A 13,877-nucleotide genomic window follows, 5' to 3' on the forward strand; every position below is an offset into this window, starting at 1 on the left:
ATTTTCCACTTGGGAATTTTGAATCTGGAAAATTTGAGTATTTTATATATAATAATGCCTTTTCTTAAAAAACTGTTTCTGCAAACTCCAACACTATTTCCACTCTGTGCATTCAGTGTGCTAAGGGAGCATCCTGGAAATCTTTGGTTTGAATTAGCTGTAACTTTAGCCTCTGCCGATATTCTGACCAGCACCCTTTTCATTTTTAGGCCCTTTTTTGATCCAATCAGTCGCTTACTTTTTGAAATTTAAGTTTCTGGGTTGCAAATAAGTAATATGTATTAGTAACATCATTAATAAATGAATACATGCCTCTACTCACAATGGATTAAGAGAAAATAAATAAAACACTACAAATGGAAGCCTGTGGTAAGGAAGTCTATTGAACTTGAATTGTGTGAGGCCTTCATGTGCCCCTGGATCCTCTCTCATTTATTTATTTTGAGGACAGAGCTAAGCACTAGCAGGTAGTAATACATAACAACTCTGATTAGTGCTAAAAGGTTTGTGAATGTAGTATCAACTCCTCCACCGAATAGTATACTTCTTGAAGGGAAAGACCTGGCCTTACTCCCCAATACTTGTCAACAGAGGGTGTCACATAGTAGATACACATAGATGTTTGTTGGACTTAAATTTGAATAACGGATGCCTAGGAATAATTGTTTTCTCTAGGTATGAGCCACAAAAGTGAGGTAATTGGTCCTTAGGTGAGTTATAATTTATTCTCTTTCCACTCCTCCAATACATTGGTGAAAAGCAATAATAACAACTGTTTGGTTAGCAAGTTTTTCGTAGAATTAATCCAGTTAACTGCTTGTAAAACTTTTGTCTCTCTCCATTCATCTTTTCCTAATATGCTAAATAACGCATTTCAGAGAGCGTTTTCTTGACTTGGTTTTACTATTAGTTAATTCTTTTAAAATGTCCCATTTTCACTATCAGAAGTTGCTCACTTCTTGTTGGGAGCTGTGGTTTATTGAGGAGGGGGAGTTCCTTTAAGGCTAGTAATACTTTGGAATCCCCAGGGATGGCCATGACAAAAGAGATTAGAATTCTGAAGCAACACCCTTCAAACCACAAGTAGTCCGTCTATCATCTGAGTCATAGTCATCAACCAGGTCAGAATGAACATAAAAAGCAGGGAGAAAAGGAAGAAATCCTCATAAAAGTACATTGTACCCAGTGAAAAATTATTGTCATGCTTTAGAATTTTGAGAATCAACCCACTGAAACATTTTATACTTAAAATTCCAAAGAGATTGCCATATCAAGTCCCTACCATAAACTTTCCTGCATTATGTTAAGTATTTTTAGTTTTAATAATTTTGTTGAACACCTATTCTTTAAGTTGGTTTATAACTTCCTTGGTGGGTATTTTTTTTTTCTGAAGCAATGTTTCTAACATCTCAAGATTCAGATTATTTAAGGTACTTTTTATAAGTATCTACATTCCAATGAAATACAAAAAATTGAATTTATCTGAAAAAACATAAGCCATCAAATCATTTGTCAGAGCTGATCTATGTGGGTGATAGGTCTGCATAGGCTTATAGATCACAGCTATGCACCTTAATCATTGAAGGGGTCCTGGAAGGGAAATTTATGTTATCTTAGAGAGCAATAAAAGCCAGGGGACAATCAAATGAAAATCCTTTTCCTTTCATAAATAACTTAATAATTAGCATTTATGAGAATAGCTGAGTAATTTTGGCTATTAACCAAACCTTTTTTATCCTGTTTTATGGCCCAGGCTTGGCTGACAAGTTGCCTAACCATGAGTGTATATATAAATATATATATATATGTATTTTTTTTTTCTGCTGTCACTACCACTTGTTTTAGACTGAGCTTTCATTTTGTGTGTGTGTGTGTTATCTTTTGCTCTCACAGGCAAAAAAAAAAAAAAAGAAATACAATTTCTTACAAATAATAAATAAAATTCAGGTTCATGAGCCCTGAATTTATACGCCAACTTTAGAGCTTTTTAGCAGTAGGATTTGGGCTACTTACTTAACAGACTCCCTCCTTCCACTCCCTCTCCTCACAAAGTCATCCTTACCTCTAAAATGCAGGTAATTAGACTGACTGCCTAGAGTTGTAATGGACAGATGTGAAAACATACTGCTAAGTTTCCAGCATCATGGTAGATGAACAAATGGTGATGTCCTCCAGCAGAAAGTCAATGTGGCCTACAAGAAAGGGCAGGGGAGAGGAGCTCCCAAAACCCACATTGAAGTCCTGGCTCTACAACTTATTAGCTGCCCACATTGGGAATTCTCCTAAACCTTCTCTGCATCTCAGTTACTTCATTTGTAAAATGGGCAGAATATTCCTTAATCTACCTCTCTAAGTGGTTTAAAGGAAATAATTTTGTGAAACTGCCTTATAAAAATGATGAGATATTAAAATGTTATTAATATGATGACAAAATTTTTGGAGTTAACTTTTTTCCCTCTGGGGAATAGTATTGTTTCAACTGGAGTTCAATGGTTCCCTTTTGCTGAAGGTAGTGGCATTTCTCTCTCTCTCTTTTTTTTTTTCTGAGTGACTCAGTTGGCACTTATTATGAGCTATCTTGTAGGTTTTCTTTTTTATTGGCACCTTGACTCTGTTTTCGTTTTTTCAAGAGTAAGGACCCAATTTTAAACTTTGTGGGCTGCATGCTGAGAGCTCGTAGGTGGAGCTGAAGGGGAAATCCTTCCTGGGGCACCATACTTAGTGTGGGAAGGGCCAGGGTTGTGGAGTGGAGCAGAGATGGTTTTCAGAGAGAATAGGAAAGAAAAACAGGAACTTTGATGACATGGAGAAATTCTGAGATGCAGGGGAACATTGAGGGGCTTCCATGGACTTGCCTTGATCTTAGCAAGAAAGAAGGCCAATAAGATGAGGGAAAGAGAGTGGAAGGGAGTTGGGGTCTTAGGGGCTATATATCAAAGTGTCATGTTAACAGAATAACTAGCATATAGTGGACACTAAAAAAGTTTCTTAACTTTGAGATGAGTAGAAAATATTATTTTGTTATTTCATTATTCATGTCATATAATATTAGCATAGATAATAGCATATAATAATAGTAACAGCATGTATTAGGTACTGAGAACAACCTTACTAAGTAGATGCTATGATTATCCTTATTTTAAAGATGAAAAAACTGAAATTTTAGAAGGAAGTTCTGAAACACTATTGTGGGGCATAGAGTATCAAGTTTAGTAAGGAAAAGTAAAATGATTATAAGAGAGAATCGAGGGTCCAACTGAAGATGGATGGCATGAGTTTAAGACAAAACTCTCAGCACAATTCCATGTTTACCTCAGCAATGTACTGCAACTTGGTGCAGCTGGTTGAGTTGACTGAGACTTAGAATACAATGGTTAGGAAAACATCAACCTCTTTGCGCTCCACATTGGACTTAATGACCATGAGTCATGTCATATAGAGGAGGCAAGTTTTTCAGTGGAGATAGGAACAACTGAAATATGTTCTTCAGCCTAGTGGAGATAAGTAATTGTCATTGGCCGGTGAGTGTTTGAGATACTTCAAAGCAAGGATTGTGCTTCACCCCGCCCTCTCTAGCTAAATTCCTTGGCTAATGGCCTACATGATCTTAACTTCATTCTGGAAATACTGGTTAAGAGGATTCGGGACCAGCCATTTGGAGGCTGGTGAATCTGACAACCTACGCAACCTACATTTGCACAGCCCAGTTATTTTCTGACTAATGGGTCAGAAAGAGGGGGCAGAAGAGGAGAGAGAAATCTTCACCAAACAAACAGCTGGGCCATCTGGGTGGAGTTGCTTAAGGCAGTTGCAAAAAAACGATCACATCATTTATCTCTCATTTAACAAGGGCAGGGCAGGGATACTAGCTGTGAGACGCTTCTGCTCCGGGAAAGGTAGGAACATTTGAACAATCTCTCCAGTAAAGGGGAAGGGGGACATCAGAGTAGAAGTTGGATTGTTGAGTCACAAAGCAAATAGGTATCTTTTTGTTCTAATTAACTTGAGAAAGAAAGAATTTGGTGCTATATCAACCCAGTACTTAAACTTTTTGCCTTCATTCTATAAAAACTGTTTGTGAAAATTGTGCCATTATGACTTATTTTTTGATCCGGATAACGGAGCATTCTCTAAAGGGAGCAGATGGATTGATGAGGAGATTCCGAATAGTGTCAATTGTTAGGAAAGAGCGTGTCCCTGTTGGCCTGGGGGTGAGGGGAGAGGCTCTGACAAAGGTGCTTGGTCCCCAGCCAGGCTGTATGTGGTTCTTGTCTACCTGGGTCCATGTGAAGAGACACTGCCAGATTGATTTGGGATGTATCCTGGGCAGTGAGACTTTTGAAAGTGCATTGGTTGATTCAAATGCACAATCCAGTTAAGAACTGCTGTTTAGGGAGCAGGGTGCCTAAATTATGAAATAAAAAGAGGCTTTTTATGGGAAAGAGTCTCTATCTCTCTTCTTTAGCACCAGGAAAGGAACTAGTATTAGTGATAGGAAGTGATAATCAATGGGAAGCCAATTGGGGCTCAAAGGAAAGAAAGCTTTGATGCTTGGTACTGAAATGGAAGTAGCGTGGTAAGTGGAGAAGCCCCTGCCGTGGGAGATGATCAAGGAGAAGGTGGACAACCATTGACTGGGAAGGCTGAACTAGCCCAGTGATGGCTAGATAGTGTCAGGAGGACCGGAAGCAACCTCAAGTCCCTTCCCTTTCACTCAGAGCCACTCGGTTTTCTCTCTTTTTCTGTACTGGGTTGGGTTTCCCCATAAAGATTTTCTTTGAAGAAAGAGTCTGCTGAAAAAAAAAACTTTTAAAACCACATAACTAGTTGACCTTTATGGCTACTACCAATCTGAAGTTCTGTAGCATTAAATCTTCTTTGATGTTTTCTAAGAAACCAGGCTACTGATTGATCCATTCTTCCAAAGGCCAAGGGGGAAAGGAAGGAGAGCTTAGAAGGGTGGAAAGCGTGAGTAGAAGAGGGAGACTTCTGTTAGCTGAGGGCCCTTAACCCTGTCTAGGCTTGGAACCACCTGGGAACTTTTCAGTAAGACACCCTCCCAAACCAGTGATATCAGTCTCTGGGGATATATGCCCGGGTGTGGGTATTCATGAAATGCAGCAGAGTTGAGAACCACTGGCTTAATAGATGGGCAGTGAGGAGAATTCTTTTTATACATCGAAGCCAAACATGTTATACAACCAACACGGCAGTTCTTAAACTCCAGGTGCATCAGAATCACCTAGACTTGTTCAGACAGATCGCTGGGCTCCACCCCCAGAGTTTCTGATTTAGTAGACCTGTGATAAAGCCAAGAATTTGCATTTTTAACAAGTTCCAGGTGGTGCTGACACTGCTGATCTGGGGAACCACACTTTGAGAACCACTGCTTTAACAAAAGGAATTTACTTTTGACCTTAAAAACAACTCCCTAACATTGGCAAGTGATTGATAGTGTGCACCCTTGATATGATATGAAGAGAATGGCACTTGGCCTCTGTGGTCTCCCTCCCATCAAATGCATTAACCCAGTCTAATCATGGGGAAAACATCAGACAAATCCCAATGGAAGGACATTCTGCAACATACCTGACCGGTAATCCTCAGAACTATCAAGGTCAGCAAAGCCAAGAAAAGTCCAAGAAACTGCCACAGCTAAGAGGGGCCTAAGGAGACATGACTACTAAATGCAATGTGGTATCCTGGATGGGATCCTGGAGTAGAAAAAGCACATTAGGGGCCGGGCGTGGTGACTCATCCCTGTAATCCCAGCACTTTAGGAAGCTGAGGCAAGCAGATCACTTGAGGGAAGGAGTTTGAAGCCAGCCTGGCCAAGATGGTGAAACTACATCTCTGCTAAAAATACAAAAATTAGCTGAGTGTATTGGTGGGCACCTGTAATCCCAGCTACTTGGGAGGCTGAGGCAGAAGAATCACTTAAACCCAGGAGGTGGAGGCTGCAGTGAGCCAAGATCATGTCACTGCACTCCAGTCTGGGCAACAGAGTGAGACTCCCTCTCAAAAAAGAAAAGAGAAAAAAGACATTAGAGAAAAACTGAGGAAATAATGTATCAATACTGATTCATTGGTCGTGACAAAGGTACCATATTAATGTAATATGTTAACAATAGGGGAAACTCAGTATTAGGTAGGGAGCTCTCTGTACCATTACTGTACAATTACATTAATTCTATAATTTTAAAACTATTCTAAGATAAGCAGGTTATTTGGAAAAAAAAAAAAAGAACTTCTTGACTGCTACAATACAGACCATTCCTGATCATGGTTATGGAGGAGGTATCTTCAAAAGCATTAAGGTAAAAATATCAAACAATTGTATTTGTTTGAATGAAGACTTATCTGGATATAGGAGGTGAGTTACATAACATACCTTTATCTGTTTTTCTATGTGCTTGTGCGACTCAGATGATTGTGTGACTTTGAAATAATTTTTAAGGGCTATACTTTATATATACATATAGCATATAGATATTATACATAATACAAATATAATATACATATGTATATCAGCATACTTACAGCTGGTATGAAAGATAAGGTAGCTGATGCCTCTCAGTTTATTAGGATGCAGCCATGCAGTGGGAATACAATTTTAATTAGAAAAGGTACCTGTTGTAATGACTTAATATTCTTGGTAGACATTTTCAACCTTTTGATTATGCCTATCTGGAAACCATCACAATGGTGGTCTTTCTTTCTCTCTCTTCTTTTGTTTTGCAGTTGCAAGAGAACCTGCTTCAGGTGGTCTAAATGAAAGAGAGTCCGAGTCCTGTGCTTAGGTAATATTTAGCTACTGGTTTATAGTTATGGATGACATTATTCCATTGGCTTCAAGAGGGCACTTCATAAAATTCCTAACTTACTGATTCAAATTTTAATATATCCGTGGAGCACTGTGTGCTCACGGCAGGTGAGGATAGAGGTGAGAAGACCCAGCAACTCCCTGGACATCCATATGTGTTTATCAGCCAGGTATTTACATTGTTTCCCTAACTTGGCTTTAGTTCCCCTCAGCCTTTCCGGTGTTGGTCACAGATCGTGGTTATGGAGGAGGTGTCTTCAAAAGCATCAAGGAAAAAATATCAAATATTTTGATATTTGATACCAAATATCAAAATTTGCCGTGGTGCCCAGCATGGTTCAAGATCAGAAGTGTCAAGCACATCTGGTAAGGGAGATAATAATAATTCAAGGGCAAATGAATTGCCCCATGGACAGTGGATTACAGTATGGATTTGTTTGGACCATTTATCTTTTCTTTTGAATTGACTTAACTCATTCGCAGGAGATAAGCAGGAAATCAGAAGCACTCCTAGGGACTGGCACTGGTCTAAATGACAGCTCTAAGGAGAAGCTTAGATACCAGATTCATCTTCCATCCACCAGAAGCTCCCCACTGATAAAACTGCAAGGTTAAATGTGAAACTCAAAATTTGAAACAAAAGGCTTGGCTGGGCGCGGTGGCTCAAGCCTGTAATCCCAGCACTTTGGGAGGCGGAGACGGGCGGATCACAAGGTCAGGAGATCGAGACCATCCTGGCTAACACCGTGAAACCCCGTCTCTACTAAAAAATACAAAAAACTAGCCGGGCGAGGTGGCGGGCGCCTGTAGTTCCATCTACTCAGGAGGCTGAGGCAGGAGAATGGCGTGAACCCGGGAGGCGGAGCTTGCAGTGAGCTGAGATCCGGCCACTGCACTCTAGCCTGGGCGACAGAGCGAGACTCTCTCTCAAAAAAAAAAAAAAAAAAAAAGAAACAAAAGGCTCTTCTCATCTGCACGTTTTTTCTTCCTAAATTGAGCAGTCATACTAGAAACAGAGTCAATTGAAGCTTAATAGCTACTCTGGGGTACCAGGCATCATTCTAATGAACTCGTTTCATCCTCACAGAGGCACAGATAAGGTAAGTAACTTGCCAAAGCTCACACTGCTTGGAGTAGAGTCAGGATTCTAATCTGGCTTGTCTGGCTCCAGAGCCCACGTTCTAAACCATTAGGCTCATTCTGCCTCTCTTGGAGAAGACACCAGAAGTCCCAATCTTGGCTAGCCTGGCTAGTCCCAGAGACCTCCACAGTTAAACAAGGTGTAGAAATAGAATGTCCCATCACTTAGCTATACTTCTATCCTTCCCCACTTCTATACAACTACCACTACCATTGCCACCAGCAACTGGTAAATATTGATGGAGCTTCTTTTCTTTGCCGGGCACTATAGATACAAAATTTTTTAAAAAGAGACTGCAATGCTGACCTCAGGAACTACAGAGGAGATAGACATCCAAGCAAATATGCCAACAAAATTCCAAATGGGGTCTAGTAAGGGAAAAAACAAAAGAAAAGCTGGCATAGCCAGATGGGCAGGGACTCGCCTTGCTTCAGGGACAAATTTGCAGTAGTGATGAATTCCTTTCATTCTTAGCTTTCCTCCTATTAACTTCCCTGATTTCTTTTACTTACAAATGACATGTCTAAATAGCAGAGACTTGAAGTTCTCTTGTTGAGGTGCTGAGATGTTCAGAAGGGAGGTACCCTGTTTAACCAACAGATCATTTATAGATAAAGAGAGGCTTTAACTTAGCCTTCTTCCAGGGCAGGAATCTTCTGTTCCATATGCAATATCTTCTGGCAGCCTTGTCCTCTTTTTGTCCTTGTCGACTACAATAACAAACAGCTGTTGCCGAGGCATTGCTGTTGACGTGTTACCTTTGAAACCTCCCTCCTATTATGGAATAAGCCTCTTCCAGATCATGGATCATTATCATCTGGTCTGACAAGCAGCCTTGTTGCCACGGAGACCCAAAGGGATCAGGCGTGGCGTTTGCTTGCATCATTATCCTCTCCGGGGGAACAACAAGGACTCTTCTGCGTCACGCGTGGCTGTCCTGGGGCTGGCTGCCACCAGACTTTCCCTGCGGGTAAAACCTAAACAAATGACCAGCTGCAGATAATATCAAGACTTCTGTTTGATATGTTAATAGTGACAACCATATTTCCACAATTAACAACGGTGGGAAGAAAACACTGTAGTCACCAGACTTGGGAGGAGAGGGTTTGTATTCACATAAACACAACCTCACGTCACTGCTTGCCACCACAAAGGTCTCTGTTCACTGTTTTGTTCTTGAAGATCATCCTTGTGCTCATCGTCTGATCTTGAATTTCTGCATAACTTTCTCAGTTTATATGCCCTGTGGCAAGTGCAGCAAGCACTGTTTCCTGTTTCTAAACTTGTAGAAAATCATCCATACATCTTACAGTTGTCAGTTTTAACCAGATAACAGCGGCCACTTTGTTGCTGCTTTTTTATCTTTAGCTTAGGTTAACAGGACCTTGGAAGTAAAGTTGTACATTTATTCAATAGAGTATTCTCAATTAATTTGGCTAGATTTCTACATTATTCAAAATCTAAAAAAGTAGAAATGCATGCTTACATGTCTAAGACCTGAAAAATCCGTGGTGACATCCCAAAATAAATGAAGATTTTAAAACAATAAATGACTTTTTTTTTTTTGCTCTGTGCTTGGGGAGAAGGAATGAAGGAAACATCAATGTTGCTTTAAGGAGTGAGGACCCCAAAATAAGAATATATAATTATGGCAGATAGGGCATTATTCAGAATCGATGCAGCTGGTGTGCACACAAACATTTTAATAGTTCTGATACTTTGTGTACACTCTTGCGATGAAGTGATGACTTCATTAATTGATTGAAGAATATTTATGCAATGCTACTATGTGCTAGCTGGAGAACTAAGCTTAGTCTCTTAAGATCTTAACATTCTGAAACTATTAAAATGTGTAATCACCATTTGTAAAAGTAAAATATACTAATCTAATAATTTGGAATGTACATTACAGTAAAAAAAAGCGGGGGAACATCCTATAAAATGTCACTCAGAGATAACCACCACTTACAGAGTGAAGTATATTCCTGCTTTTTGTGGATTGTGTGTGCGTATATATATATTTAAGCAAAGCTAACAACATACTATCTTTATAATTTGGCATTTATTTTTTTCTTTTGCTTAACTTTATATCATAACCACTTTGCCACATTATTACAAGCTCTTCATAAATAATCTTACTAATGATTATGTAATATGTTATTTGTAACAAAGACTATCTTTTTTTTTTTTCATCAACACACTGCATGGACAACAGATTTATTTTTTAAGTAAAAAATCTTTCTTGGCTACACTAATGTTTTTTGTTTTGGTTTTGTTTTGAGACAGAGTCTCATTCTGTCGCACAGGCTGGAGTGCAGTGGCATGATCTCGGCTCACTGCAACCTCTGCCTCCCGGGTTGAAGTGATTCTTCTGCCTCAGCCTCACAAGTAGCTGGGATTACAGGCATGTGCCACCATGCCCGGCTAATTTTCATATTTTTAGTAGAGATGGGATTTCACCGTGTTGATCAGGCTGGTCTCAAACTCCTGACCTCAAGTGATCCACCCGCCGCGGCCTCCCAGAGTGCTGGGATTATAGGTGTGAGCCACCGCGCGTGGCCACTAACCAATGTTCTTTAGAAAAGTTAACCTCATTCGTGTTTGGGGATGACACTCCCGTTCTCTTGGAGATATAAGTGCATACACAGACACATACCACAACCCTTGGAGCCTGACAGGCCGAGACCACAGATGCGAATCCAACATGACGACCATTTCTCATTCGTTTGTGGTGGGAGCTGTCCTCCTGATGGGCCAGGCCTTCATGTCTTCACTGACGAATTCAAGACCCAGCACCTCGGATTCAGCATCCCTCAGCACCGCCACATAGCCATCCTCCCATGTGGGAAACCTCTGCTTCCTGGTGAGAGGTTGCTCGCGAACTCCATTAGGAGCACCGAATATGTGTCAAACACTGATCTAGAACAGAGGCCAAACACAAGGCAAATACAATTCTTTTTTTTTTTTTTTTTTTGAGAGGGAGTCTCACTCTGTCACCCAGCTGGAGTGCAGGGGTGCAATCTTGGCTCACTATGACAACCTCCGCCTGCTGGGCTCAATAAATCCTCTCATGTCAGCTTCCCAAGTAGCTAGGACAACAGATGTGCACCACCACGCCCAACTAAGTTTTTGTATTTTTGGTAGCCATGGGATTTCACCACATTGGCCAGGCTGGTCTCGAACTCCTGGCCTCAGGTGATCCTCGGCCTCCCAAAGTGCTGGGATTACAGGTGTGAGCCACCACGCCCATCCCCAAGGCAGATATAATTCTTACCCTTGCAGAAGTTACAGTCTTGGAGGAGATAAGCATTTAATCAAGTAATTATGACATTTGCTACAGGAGTGCATAGCAGGGGGGACTTAACCAGAGGAGGTGACATTTAAACGAAAAATGTGAAAAACCTGTGAAATTAATCGGAAGAGGAGGAAAGCAACTCCACTATGTTTCCTGCTAGGTCTAATCTTCCCAACAGATGCTTGGACTCTCTTCATTACCACTAAGAAATACGAGCATACTCTTAATTTAGGTCAAATTTTTTCCCTCCTGGACTTGCAATATGTTGTTCCCTTTTTCTGGAACACATTATGATACTTTTTTGAAACAGCAAGATTCTTTTACTCCCATTGTTCCTGCTTCTTGAAGTATTAATCAGAATATTGTGTCTGCCATCCCCTTCTTCCGGTTATTTTCACACAGTTTTCACGGGTTAGTTTAAATGTCACCCCCTCTGGTTAGGTCCCTCTGCTATGCATTCCTGTAGCAAGTGTAATAATTACTTAATTAAATGTATATCTCCTCCCAGCCTGCAGTTCCTCCCAGTATTGGAAGGATAAGAATCATATCTGTTTGGTGTTTGACTTCTGTTCTAGCTCATTGTTTGACAGATACTAGGTGCTCAAAAAATATTGAAATGAATAGTGGGCATTTAGGGTGCCTCCACTTTTATTTTTAATAAGCAGTGATGAAATGAACATCTTTTATGCATGATGTCCATATTTTGGAATTTTTAAATTACTTTCTGACGATAAGTTCTTGGAAGTAGAATTACTAGGTCAGAGGATACAAACACTTGGAGTCCTCTTAGGAAACAGCACATTGCTTTCCAGAAAGTTTTATACTCCTACAAGCAATGTATGAGATTTCCTGTTTCATTGTCCTCTTATCAACATGATTAGACAAAGAAATCATTTTTGCTAACTTGATAGTAAGAAAAATTCTCTACTGCTGTTTCACTTCTGCCTTTGTTAAGTAACAAGATGAACATTTTCCATCTGTTTTTTATTTATATTTGCTCTATTGTGAGTTGTCTCGTGTCCTTTGCCCATTTCTATTCTGAAATCTTCATGTTTTTCTAATCAATGTTTATAAGCTCTATGTTTCAGAGATATTAGACAATTGTCTCTTATTTTTTACCGTAGATTTTTCTATGTAGATGTTTATATTTTAGTCTGTGCCCTTCTTAATGTTCAGAAGTTTACCATTTCTCTGTGGTCAGGTCTATTATCATTTGCCATGGGATTTCTTACATGACAAACTCACAGTGCTCTTCACCAGCAGTGATCAAATAAATAGTCAGCTATTTTTTTGGCATGTATGCAGTTTGATTTCTTTGTCTGTGTGTGTGTGTGTGTGTGTGTGTGTGTGGTGTGTGTGTGCGTGTGCGTATACTTGTGTATGTGCATTTATGTGCACATGTACTTGGGTCCCATCCACTGATAATTTAATTTGTCATCTGGCAGGAGGGGAGGGCTTTCTTTTGCAAAAAGGACTGACCAGTTGTCTCACCATGATTTGTAGATTTTTTGTTTCCCAGTGATCTCAGGTGTCTCTTTTCACTAACTTAAAAATCAATATTATTGGAGCATACGTAGGTCTTCCTGGAGTGGGTCTGGTCCTTTTTAACCATCTAGATTTTAGGGAGAGTCTTTGAGAAGGCACAGTACCTTCTTCTGCTTCCGTTCTTCTCCCCACTCATCCCCCTGGCTCTGGGTGCCTCTGTTCAGCAGCAATTTCACTGAAGTTGAACTCTGAGCATCTAAGGAAAGCTTGAAATCTGAAACAGTAAAGGCACAGGGCATTTGCATGAAAGCCCACCAAGCTAATTTGGCCATGTTTGTAAATGTGTCTTTCAGGCATTATCAGAGCAAAGCTTTAGTTTGTCTGGCATTGGACCATTTTTAAAAACGTATAGCCTATGAATAGATGACTACTAAAAAGTAAGTGCTATGGCAAAAGACAGATTATCTAGTGTTCCTGCATAATCATTTGAATGTTCAGGAGACCCAAGTCTCTATGGTGATAGTTTCTTCTTTTACACAACATCGCAGAGCGGTGCAAAAGGGGGAATGCCAGTCTTAACTAAGACAAGAGCCGACCAAGTGTTTCCTTCACAGGAAGCCACTAGCCACGTACTCAGAACAGCGGGGGGAAGAGATATCTTTATATTAAGTTAATTTGCTCTTGCTTTCTTCTTCACCTTCTTGCTCACCAGCTTTTGACTCAGTTACAATATTATAACTGTTGGTCCCTGAGAAAATTACAGTCACAGAATTTAACTTCTCAAGTTGTAAAGCATTCTCAATACTAATTTGATGCATTTTCCATAAATCAACATTGGAAACAAAAATGGGTGATTATTTGTATATTTCAAGAAGCAGAAACAATGGGAGTAAAAGAACCTTGCTGCTTCAGGAAAGTAGAATAATTTATGTCAGAGTGCTACAGGATTGAAATGGAAACATTTTAATTCCTGTGCCCTGCCCCCAAAATGTGGATGCGGATTTTCCAAAACTGGTGAATTCAGCCTTTATCCAGAACTTAAATATAATGTCCCTCCCCAAGCCAAATCTTAGACGAATGTAATTAATATTCTTATTTATTTATTTATTTATTTATTTATTTATTTATTTATT

At 39.9% G+C, this 13,877-nt stretch overlaps 1 long non-coding RNA gene across 1 annotated transcript in view; it reads left to right on the top strand.

The window, feature by feature from the left end:
- The window catches only part of LOC105526162, a 41,905-nt gene extending 32,395 nt beyond the window's left edge, over positions 1 to 9,510 (top strand). Inside the window, exon 4 of the long non-coding RNA XR_001004033.1 lies at positions 8,609 to 9,510. This is a non-coding gene — a long non-coding RNA (uncharacterized LOC105526162). The remainder of the gene's footprint in view (positions 1 to 8,608) is intronic.
- The last annotated feature ends 4,367 nt before the right edge of the window (positions 9,511 to 13,877 follow it).

The sequence above is a fragment of the Colobus angolensis genome, unplaced genomic scaffold (genome assembly GCF_000951035.1).
Source record: "Colobus angolensis palliatus isolate OR3802 unplaced genomic scaffold, Cang.pa_1.0 Scaffold58, whole genome shotgun sequence".
Lineage (NCBI taxonomy): Eukaryota > Metazoa > Chordata > Mammalia > Primates > Cercopithecidae > Colobus > Colobus angolensis.